At 45.3% G+C, this 12,231-nt stretch overlaps 1 protein-coding gene and 1 long non-coding RNA gene across 6 annotated transcripts in view; one reads left to right on the top strand and one right to left on the bottom strand.

Annotated features, from left to right (window-relative positions):
• The window catches only part of LOC142665761 (uncharacterized), a 320,337-nt gene that overhangs the window by 254,433 nt on the left and 53,673 nt on the right, over nt 1–12,231 (bottom strand). The gene's annotated exons all lie outside the window — the stretch shown is intronic.
• The window catches only part of KCNG1 (potassium voltage-gated channel modifier subfamily G member 1), a 48,534-nt gene that overhangs the window by 718 nt on the left and 35,585 nt on the right, over nt 1–12,231 (top strand). The gene's annotated exons all lie outside the window — the stretch shown is intronic.

Genomic DNA, 12,231 nt, shown 5'->3' with positions numbered 1-12,231 from the left:
GGGATCATACTGGGATTGTATAGCGGAGTACTGGGATCATACTGGGATTGTATAGCGGAGTACTGGGAACATACTGGGATTATATAGTGGAGTACTGGGATCATACTGGGATTGTATATTGGAGTACTGGGATCTTACTGGATTGTATAGTGAAGTGCTTGGATCGTATAGTGGAGTACTGGGATCATATAGTGGGGTACTGGGAATGTAAGGTGAAGTAATCAGATGATACAGGGATTGTATTGTGAAGTGCTGGGCTTGTACAGTGAAGAGCTGGGAACATACTGGGATTGTATAGTGGAGTACTGGGATTGTATATTGGAGTACTGGGATTATATAGTGGAGCACTGGGATCTTACTGGATTGCATAGTGGAGTACTTGGAATGTAAGGTGAAGTACTCGGATGATACAAGGATTGTATAGTGAAGTGCTGGGAACATACTGGGATTCTATAGTGAAGTACTGGGATTGTATAGTGGAGTAATGGGAACATACTGGGATTGTATGGTGAGGTACTCAGATGATACAGGGATTGTATTGTGAAGTGCTGGGATTGTATAGTGAATTACTGGGAGCATATTTGGATTGTATAGTGGAGTACTGGGAGTATACTGGTATTGTATAGTGGAGTACTGGGATTGTATAGTGGAGTACTGGGAATGTAAGGTGAAGTACTCAGATGATGCTGGGATTGTATGGTGGAGAGCTGGGAACATACTGGGATTGTATAGTGGAGAGCTGGGAACATACTGGGATTGTATAGTGGAGTACTGGGAGAATATTTGGATTGTATAGTGGAGTACTGGGAGTCTACTGGTATTGTATAGTGGAGTACTGCGAGTCTACTGGTATTGTATAGTGGAGTGCTGGGAGTCTACTGGTATTGTATAGTGGAGTACTGGGAGTCTACTGGTATTGTATAGTGGAGTACTGGGAGTCTACTGGTATTGTATAGTGGAGTACTGGGAGTCTACTGGTATTGTATAGTGGAGTACTGGGAGTCTACTGGTATTGTATAGTGGAGTATTGGGAGTCTACTGGTATTGTATAGTGGAGTACTGGGAGTCTACTGGTATTGTATAGTGGAGTACTGGGAGTCTACTGGTATTGTATAGTGGAGTACTGGGAGTCTACTGGTATTGTATAGTGGAGTACTGGGAGTCTACTGGTATTGTATAGTGGAGTACTGGGAGTCTACTGGTATTGTATAGTGGAGTACTGGGAGTCTACTGGTATTGTATAGTGGAGTACTGGGAGTCTACTGGCATTGTATAGTGGAGTACTGGGAGTCTACTGGTATTGTATAGTGGAGTACTGGGAGTCTACTGGTATTGTATAGTGGAGTACTGGGAGTCTACTGGTATTGTATAGTGGAGTACTGGGAGTCTACTGGTATTGTATAGTGGAGTACTGGGAGTCTACTGGTATTGTATAGTGGAGTACTCAGATTTATTTCCTGTTGCTTATATAGCACCAATATATTCTGCAGTTGTGTGTGATGAAAATCCCTGTGCAGATCAGTCCCTGACCCTAATAGGGCCCACAATCTAATCTCCTTCTCTCATACATACAAACTGGGGCCACTTCCATAGGAAGCCAATTAACCTATGCGTTTTGGGAGAAAACGAGAGAACACGGGAGAGAACATACAGACTAAGCAGATGTTGTCCTTGGTTGGATATGAACCCAGGACTCCTGTCTTTTAGTGGGATTGTGTAGTATCCTGGGATCATACTGGGACTGCATGATGAAGTACTGGGATAATACTGGGACTGCATGGTGAAGTACTGGGATCATACTGGGACTGCATGGTGAAGTACTGGGATCATACTGGGACTGCATGGTGAAGTACTGGGATCATACTGGGACAGCATGGTGAAGTACTGGGATCATACTGGGACTGCATGGTGAAGTACTGGGATCATACTGGGACTGCATGGTGAAGTACTGGGATCATACTGGGACTGCATGGTGAAGTACTGGGATCATTCTGGGACTGTATAGGGAAGCACTGGCAGTGAATTCTATAGTACAGCAATGGGAGCAGAGCATACTGGGATTGTATAGTGCAGTATAGCTATGACATTGGCACGGTAGTGAGGTGCTAGGATTGTATAGTCGTACTGGGATATATACACGATATGAAGAATACATATATACACACACATTAGCGTAGCACTTAGATGATACTAGGTTGTATAACGTGGTACTGAGAAGCTACTGATATAAAGATTCCCATACTATAGTCTCTCTTCGGACGGTGAGATTATATATGATCTGAAGGTCACAGTGGCTGCAGCATTTTACACATCAAGAGACAAGACTCAGTGGGGTCTCCACCTGCAGTAGGAAGAGAACAATGAGGATTCAAGGATTTGTCCCAAAATAAATTACAATGTAAAAAAAAAAATGAAAAACAGCAGCACAAACAGGAGGCAAAGTCAAGCGGGACTGAGGCGTTAACAAGCTCCGGTGAAAGGGACGGACCATGAAGTTTGGTAAATGCAGAGATTGCAGTGATCTGGTATGAGGGGCGAGGGGGCGGCGGGAAGATAGGCAAGGCTTTAGTAACTAGTGTGGAGGAGAGGTGGATATACAGTAATCAGTGTAGACGAGACAACACAGGCTTGAAGTGCGGATCATAAGCGCTGGGCACAAACATTATCTTTATGGCACCCAAACATTCAATTCACTAAAGTAAAAATCTTGGCCTATTACTTGTAACACTTTCTGGTCCCCATCATCAGATGTGATCGTGAGATGATATAAATGCCCGGCTATACCTACACTGCTGGCCATGGTTTGGCAGTAATTGCTTGCGATAGTCCCCAGTGAGGAGCCGCTCTCAGATCTGAAGCATTAAGTAGTATATTTATATCAGCGTTTGTCTGTGGATGATCTGCCCCCCCCTCCCCCCGGTACAGATACAGATTTCCATCTCATTTGACTTTACATTATGAACGGTTTTGCATTCACCTGTAACCAGGTGTGCCGTCTACGGTCAGGAAGTGATAAAAAGTGGATGAGAAATGCAGCAATGCAGAAACCCGCTCACAATGATTGTAGTTCTTGCAGCAGTGGCCCCTTCACTCATCAGTCCATACAATGATTGTAGTTATTGCAGCAGTGGCCCCTTCACTCATCAGTCCATACAATGATTGTAGTTCTTGCAGCAGTGGCCCCTTCACTCATCAGTCCATACAATGATTGTAGTTCTTGCAGCAGTGGCCCCTTCACTCATCAGTCCATACAATGATTGTAGTTCTTGCAGCAGTGGCCCCTTCACTCATCAGTCCATACAATGATTGTAGTTCTTGCAGCAGTGGCCCCTTCACTCATCAGTCCATACAATGATTGTAGTTCTTGCAGCAGTGGCCCCTTCACTCATCAGTCCATACAATGATTGTAGTTCTTGCAGCAGTGGCCCCTTCACTCATCAGTCCACACAATGATTGTAGTTCTTGCAGCAGTGGCCCCTTCACTCATCAGTCCATACAATGATTGTAGTTCTTGCAGCAGTGGCCCCTTCACTCATCAGTCCATACAATGATTGTAGTTCATGCAGCAGTGGCCCCTTCACTAATCAGTCCATACAATGATTGTAGTTCTTGCAGCAGTGGCCCCTTCACTCATCAGTCCATACAATGATTGTAGTTCTTGCAGCAGTGGCCCCTTCACTCATCAGTCCACACAATGAACGGACTGGAGTATAGAGCGGAGATGAAGATTAGGCAGTGACGGCAAATAATGACATACTGATTATGTGCAGAGTTCTTAAGGGGTGGTCCAGCACCGAGTGTCCGTGGACTGTTCTGGTATTGCAGTTTGGAACCATTTATGTGGATGCGGTTGAGCTGCAATACCACACACAGTCCATGGACAGACGTGGCGCTGTTTCTGGAAAAACAATAGAGCCTTTATTCTGGTCCTGGACAACCCCTTTAGGACAAAGAACCAGGTACTTCTGAACCACAACAAAGCGTGAGCGCCGTATCATCTGACAGTCGTCCGTTTACCATTAATGTCGATTCCAGACGGATAATCTGCCATGTTGGATTTTTTTATAGACGTTACTCTGTTGCAATACAAAGTATATGGTGCGAATGGCCGATTGAATGTTATAGTAGAGCAGCGCTGGACACGTCCCAGGAGCAAGGCGGCCAATGCGACCACACGTTTGATGTGGGGTATAACTTTTTGGGTTGTTTGCTATGGACTATGAATGTTCTTTTCATCTGGCTCCTAAAACAATCCCACAGACGTGTCCACACCCGGTAGGAGTTGGATTTGTCACTCCAGTGGGGTCTCTATGAGAGGTTTGTAGGGTATTGGTCAGTCTCCAGTCACACATCAGACAGCAGTGTCCTCAATGGCTTTTGGAATAAGACTGAAGTTGGGTCTATATTACCTGAATACTGAATTATCAGAGAATTCGAACTTCATTTGGTGCCGGAGTAAAGGAATCTTTTTGTAACTTTCTCCTTCATATATTCGCTGTTTTCATGGATACATTTTCCAGTCAGCTCTCACGTTATAAGCACGCACGGCAGTCGGGTAATTAACCTGCATCAATATAACATTCTCCCGGCTATTAATTATAATTCTCAATTAGTCATGTCTTGTCTGTCATTGTATCGCCCTTACATCCTCTTATGGTTGGTCATTCTGTAGTGCCACAGCTCTTACTGTAAAGAACCCTTTCTTCTGTTGATAGAGCCCCATGTCCACAGATGCCTCTCATATAAATTCCGGCTGGATTGGTGAACAGTCTTTATTTCTAAGTGCATGAAAACGGATCGCTTTGGAGAAGCATTTGGTTCTGTCACATGGGGCACAGCTTATTATTGTAGCATATCCCCCTATGACTGGAGAGTTGCCGCTGACCCGTACTCTGGAGTAGGGATGTCAGGATACCGGAATTTGGACTTAGATACCGATACTTCGTGTAGTATTGCGATTCTCGATACCAAAACGATAACTTGGCCAACAATTATAATAAAAAAAAAAAAGTTCTTCCATTTTCTGATGTGAGGCGCGAGGTGTGATGATGAATTTGGAACCTCCATGTGCCTCACATTTATAGTAATTACCCCATCACGTTCCTCAGTTATAATTGACATTATTGGGTTAATGTGTAAGGTACACGATGCGATTAAGCACTATTGTGAGGCACACGGAGGTACAGAATACATAACACCTCGTGCCTCACATTAATAAGTGAAAGAGTTTATATTAAATTACGCTCTAAATTTATTATGGTCGCGACGATACCAAATGTGTCGATTTTATATATGGAGACTTATTTTAATGTTTATCGCATTAAAAAAATAAAAAGATCCACCTGCATATTTTAGTTATTTAATATAACTTTTTTTTTTGACTATTATTTTTGGGCTGGGTTCACACAGTTTTTTGCAGGCAGAAAATCTGCCAATTCCGTTTGGAGTTTTGAGGCAGATTTTCCTCTCCCTGCACGCCGATTTTTGTGGCGTTTTTCGTGAGCGGCCATTGAGCGCTGCGGTCAAAAAACACTGCGAAATACGCTTTCTCTGCCTCCCATTGATGTCAATGGGAGGTCAGAGACGTAAACGCCCGAAGATAAGGCCTGTCCCTTTTTCCCGCAAGCCGTTTTTTCCGCTCGCGGGAAGAAAAATCGCCTCCACCTCCCATTGAAATCAATGGGAGGCATTTTCGGTCATTTTTGGCGCATTTTCCAATGCGGTTTCCGTGTCAAAAAACTGTGTGAACTGACCCTAAAACTGCAAATGTACTGGTATAGATATAAATACTGATAGTAATGTACCGGGATATATCTACATACTGATAGGTCTGTCCTAACAACTGCCTGTGTACTAAGTATGCCTTAACGACAGGAAATATGGTCAGACAGCCCTGGGGTCCTCCTATGGACCCTGGGCTGTCTGCCCATATATGGTATGTCCCTTAATCGTGTCACAGGGATTCCCTGTGACGCATCCAAAGGGCACCTCCCCCTCTTACTTACCGCTTGGACACTGCTCAGCTTTGATCGAAACATTCAAGTGAATCGCGTCAGTGATCAGAGGTTTCTCTGAACTCCTCCATTAGAGCGGGGCAGGGGGTGGCGGTCAGCATGAGGTGATGCGGCCGGAGAAGCACTAATGAGCGGCGGCGCAGGAACTGAAGACAGAGAGCGTGGGGGTGTTTTGCAGTGCGACAGACATGTTCTGTCTTCAGTGACGGCGCTCATTAGTACAGCTATGGTCACGTCACCTCACGCGGACTCCGCGCACTCGAACTTGTCAGGAGCGGGGCAATGGCTTATCACACAGCCGCAGCCCCGCTCTGACTACATTCATCTGTTACAATATTAAGCTGTGCGGCCGGACAGCTTAGTATCGAAATACATGAATTAATGGTATTGAACCATTGGCGGGTGCGTGGCATCAAAATAGAATGGATATCTCGATGCATCGTGCAACTCTACCCTAGAGGTTTAGATCTCAGACCCTTTTTTGCATGTTCTCTGCAGATTATCGATGGTTTATCTCACCCTTGTAAAATACTGAGCCTTTTTACCTGTGCACAAGCCAGCACACCTATTACCTGGAGCAAAGAATTAAATACTTTCCAGAGCAGGAAAAATAATACCGTCAGTGAACGGCAACAGCCGACAGTGTCAGAATCAAAAGGCTCACGTAGGGTGGGGATTATTTCACTAACATATTACAGCGACTCCCCCTTACTAAGGCTTGTTCCGGAGTCTATGAGGGATTATTAGGATAATCTTTCTCTCACTGGTGGTCTAGTAGTCTGTATTTTATAAAGTATCCTACCCTTGATGTAATGGATATCAGCTCTTTATGTACTGACTGAATTTGTGATAGACTTGTATTCATACACAATCAGTCGGAAGAGGCATGGCTGCAGTATAAAGTATGGGGGAAGGATAGAGAAGCAGCCTGAACAAATGATGACAAGTTGCATATTTCAGATGCCCTGCAGTAAACTAAAATCCAGCCAGACAGCAAGCACTGGTACTGACTTACATACCATTTTTGAGTTCAATACTTTACATCCACGTTGTCAGGGCTTTTTGTAATAGGCGGAGGTTACCAGCGGGCAACCTCCTAACTGAACTACTTATATCATATGAATAAATGCCTATTGGAGTAGGTGGGGATATACAGGGCTGCAGTGGGGATCTCTACACTGGGGACAGGGTTGGTGACAGTTTACTTAAAGAAGATGAGCAACGATAGTCCACCCACCCTTCGTTTTACATTTTGGTTAGGCTTCGTTCACATCTGTGTCAGGGTCCCGTTCTGGCGTCCTGTTGGACCTTACGTCAGAACGGAGCCCTGACAGAAAAACGGAAACCGTAGGTTTCCGTTTGCATCACCATTGATTTCAATGATGACGGAAACGCTGCAAATGGTTTCCGTTTGTCTCCGTTGTGTAAGGGTTCCATCGCTTTGATGGAATGAATAGCGCAGTCAACTACGGTATTGATTGTCAAAACGACGGAGCCCTAACACAACGGGGACAAACGGAAACCGATTTGCACCGGATCAATCACCATTGAAATCAATAGTGATGCAGACAAACCTGTGGTTTCCATTTGTCTCATTCAGGGCTCCGTTCTGACATGAGCTCCGACTGAACGCAGATGTGAACAAAGCCTAAGAATCATTCCTAAATATACTACCCTGTCCACACACTACAACCACCCTGAGTCTCTGGAACCGAACCCAAACTCCAGTGTCTCTTATTCATCTTCGTCACTCTTGTATATTTAAATGCAATTTTCTTAAACAGTGAAAAAAATTCTCAGGAAACCGAGGTGTAAATCCTAAAGGCTCCTGGGTGCGATGTTCAGACACTTGTTATATCTGCGCTCTTTATCTCATTGCTTTCTCCCAGTTTATAATATTTCACTGCTCTACTCGGGGTATGAGGGGGCACGCAGAGTTAAATTCTTCTAGCCGTCAGTGTCACAATACACTATTATGGCTGTTTATGGGAACATCACAAGTTTAATGACATGATTCAATGAAACAAAAATGAAACCATGTTTTTTTTCTCTGTTCTCTCCCACGGCGAGCTGTCAAAACACACAATTAATGTGACACTGACCAGAATATAACACTGTGTGATCCGCTGGGTGGTTCTGATAATGTGAGGGACGCTGCAGTGCCCGTCTATGTGGAAATGGTTCAAGTGCCCTGAATATTAGTATTTATAGTGTCAAGTAAACCACACAAAAAAATACAAAATGTATCCGTAATTTATAAAAAAAAAAAAAGAACGCAGCAACGGTAATTCATCATTTCATTCTGGTTGTATTGGCTGCAGTGATGGTGGTCACAGCTCCGCACTCTTTAGGGCATTACTGAGTCGTCACGTTACCCACTGCTGCCCAAAATATTCCCTGGCTTTAATCCAGAATTGCTTCGTAAACGGGATCTCGAAATGAGGCGGTAAAAGGACAAGAGGTCCCAACTGTGTCAGGGAGCAACTAGAGATTGGTAGTGATGACTTTTAGGGTATGTACACACGGCTTATTTTCGGGCCGTAAAAAAAAATCGTAAGCAGAACGCCTCCAAACATCTGCCCATTGATTTCAATGGGGAAAAACGGCATTCTGTGCGGACGGGCCGTTTTGAAAAAACGGCCGCATAAAAAAACAGCCGCGTAAAAGAAATGTATGTCACTTCTTGAGCAGTTTTTAAAGTCGTTTTTTTATGGACTAAAAACAGACCAAAACCAGTCGTAAAATACGCAGCGAAAAACACATTTGCTTAAAAAACGGCTGAAAATCAAGGGCGGTTTCCCCTGGTTTGGGAGCAAGAGTTGACCTGGGAAGATCTTCCAGAGATGTTGAAGGAGTTGTCTCACAGACATTGGCGGTCAGCAGAGCACCGCAGGGCCGGCTCCCGGGCCCCTGGACTTGCAAGCAGCTGATTTTGCTGGAGGGTAATGAATCTGGCTGCAGGGGGACATGTAACACATGGATGGGGGGCCCCCTCTAGGATGTCCATTTGTCCTGATGAGACAACCCATTTAATGTCTCACGCCATTAGTCCAGGATTTTCTACAGCGTTCTGATATACTTTGTGTTTCAATTTCTCACCATGTTAAACATCTCTGCTTGCTGCTGGTGAATGGAAAAAAAAACGCTTTTAATGATTTGCAGGCCACCAACTAGTCCAACACTACAGAACGGCAGGGTCCTTGTACATTACCTATCGAGCTTTTACCCAGAAGTGTCAATCATTTGGGGCATTTCTCATGACGGCTGTTTGCAGGGCAGCAAGTTATGATGCCCGTCAGTATGCTGGAGCCATATTCATGCGGTTGAAGTAAAACCGCTTCTTCTGGGAGTATATGGAGCTACGAAGCTGAGAGATTAGGTATTTTCCCCAGTTCTGCGCTCAATTTTAGTGTGTAATTAACTTTGGTCAAATTTAAATGGTTTCCTCGTTACGGACTGCGGCTTATTGCATGTATGGTAGGAATCACTTCAAGCCTCGTTACTTACTCGAAGCGTCTGGTTGTCAGTCTCGCGTCAACTTTTATTTAGTGGGTACATTGCGCACTCAAGGTGGCAAGACTAGGATAATTGTGGAAACTTATCTTGGTCCGTGGATTGAAAGGGGTCTCTTCGGGGGGCGCTTGCGAGCTAACCAAGATGGCCGCATGCTGAGGTAGCTCCGCGACTCCTGGGCACAACAGCTATATAAAGCAAGCATTTGAGGTGAATTCACTCGCCCTTTTACCCTTCTTCCTCCGGAAGATTTTCTGCCCGGATTGTTCATGGTTCGGAAGAGCGCAGTGGGGCGAAAGGACTCGAAACCGGAGTCCTCCGTCCCTGCCCCCCAGCCCGAGACTGCAACTTCGCCCGCCATGTCGGCAGTTTCGGACGACGATATACAGGCCTCGCCTGAACTCATTGCAGGCTCCCAAGAAGACGGCTCGCAGATACCTGAACCCCAGTTCACCACCAGGGACGCCTCTTTGCTGCAGAAATTTAAACAGCTCCTGCAGCAAGAATTGCAGCTCACCGCTTCTAAGCTGTCGAGAGATCTTACCAAAGAGATACGTGAACTGGGAGCCAGGACGAACGTCTTGGAAACTAAGATGGACGACACCATTGAAGTTTTGAATGCGCACGATGCCGAATTTGATTCACTGAGAGCTGACCTGGATTCTACGATGCTACGCCTAGAGGACTTCGAGAACCGTGCACGACGGGGGAATCTCCGGATAAGAGGTCTGCCCGAGACATACGAGGACCTTAACTCCTCCATTACAGCCCTATTCCAAGAGCTGGCACCGGATCTCCCGGTGGATAGGCTGGAGATGGACCGGGTCCATAGGTCGCTCGGCCCTAAGCGACAAGATGGCAAGCCACGAGACATAGTGGTGAAACTCACTTACTATGCCACCAAAGAAACCCTGTCTCAGAAGGCCAGAGCCACATCATCCCTAAAGTTTCAGGGCCACGAGTACCAAATATTTGCGGATCTTTCTCCGATAACTATACAGAAAAGGCGAAATATGAGAAACCTACTGGCTGTTCTACAAAGTCGTCATATCAAATATCGATGGGGATATCCTTTCAAGCTCCAATTCTCTCTGGCCAACAAGTATTATTCGGCCAGCTCGGCGGATGAGCTTCGGCAAATTTTGGTCACCCTACAGCTTTTGCCGACAGACGCCACCCGATCAAGTCAACTTTCTCAGGAACGTCGTGATGGGCCGCCGCTACGTCCTATTTGGAACAAGGTTCCCCCCCGCAGACCACCTGGAAGATCTGGAACCGTTTATGATATCCGAGATGACCCCGACTGATGGATGAGTACTTTTAGCATGTTTCCACCCTGTATATTGGTTCTCTCGCAGCGGGGACTGATCTATTTTCTGAGAGGCGGGCGGTTGTGGAGGCCATGTTTTGCTGTATCTGGAATAAGTTTGCTGTTTAACTAGATGCAATGTTTATTAACTTGGCACTAACCATTCTTTCTTCTTTTTTTTTTTTTTTTTCTATTAATGTGGTTGTCGTTTTGCTGTCCTGCCGGCTAGACATACTTTGCCTTGCTTTTAGGTGGCACTGTGTGTATGGCCTGCAGGAGGTTGATCGGCAAAATAATTTCATGTGATTGTTACTGTTTTAAGCAACTGCCATTTCTTAGTCCTGTATGCCAGGTTGACCCGGTCCTGCCTTATGCTGACCGGAACGAGGGCATGTTTCCTGGCGGTGGTGCGGCCTGCCTGTCACCCGGTCCCGCGGCGGGCAACGTGGTGTGGCGGGCTATATTTGAGTGCCTTGATTGATGGCTATGTTTAACTTTGGTTATATGATTGAACGCGACTTGGCGTGCCTGGTCCGCCATCTTACTTGGGGCAGAATGTTCTGGAAATTAATGTTCTCTCCCTCTGATCCATACTTCCTTGTTTGTTCTCCCCTTTCTGTCATAACATGGTGTTTAGGTTCACCTCAACAGATTGCCGTTACCACACCTTTGTGCCCAGGTGTTGGCGAACCCGGACTCTATCAGTAGTACCCCCTGTGCTACTGTCCACCCTTTTCGGCCGATTTTCGGACAAAATTCTCTCTTTAAATTTTCAAATGCATATTTGTCTCTACACCCCTTTTTACCTATTCTGTTTCTCCCTCCCCTCTCTTTCCAGCCCTTCTTTCCCTTTCCCCCTGCCGGTCAGAACTCATTATAAAATCATTAGATCATACATATGGCTACTTCTGCCCTGAAAATAATCTCTCATAATGTCCAAGGCTTCAATTCGCCACATAAACGATCGAAGGCATTTCATTTCTACAAAGCCTGTCATGCGGACATTGTCTGCCTCCAGGAAACCAGGTTCTCTGTCGCCTCCAAACCACAACATCTCAGTGCACACTTTCCTGTTTTTCATGGTGCTTATGCCCATGAAAAGCGACGTGGGGTAGTTATTGCCTTCAGAAAGAATCTCCCTTTTCTTTGTAACAAGGAAATTCTTGATCCTACTGGTCGATATGTGATTCTTGTCGGTACTCTATTTGATGTAGAGGTGACTCTAGTGGGATATTACGGACCAAATGAGTTTCAAACAGAGTTCTTTTCTCACTTATTTAAACAGATAGAGGCCAATCGAAAGGGCTTGCTAGTGGTCATGGGCGACTCAAACCTGGTAATCAATCCATCTATAGATAAATCCCCGACCCCGACATCATCCACACCTCAAACTTC

This window comes from Rhinoderma darwinii, chromosome 13 (genome assembly GCF_050947455.1).
Source record: "Rhinoderma darwinii isolate aRhiDar2 chromosome 13, aRhiDar2.hap1, whole genome shotgun sequence".
NCBI classification, from domain to species: domain Eukaryota; kingdom Metazoa; phylum Chordata; class Amphibia; order Anura; family Rhinodermatidae; genus Rhinoderma; species Rhinoderma darwinii.
Note: the sequence above shows the minus strand (reverse complement) of the source record. Positions and strands in the feature narration are given on the sequence as shown.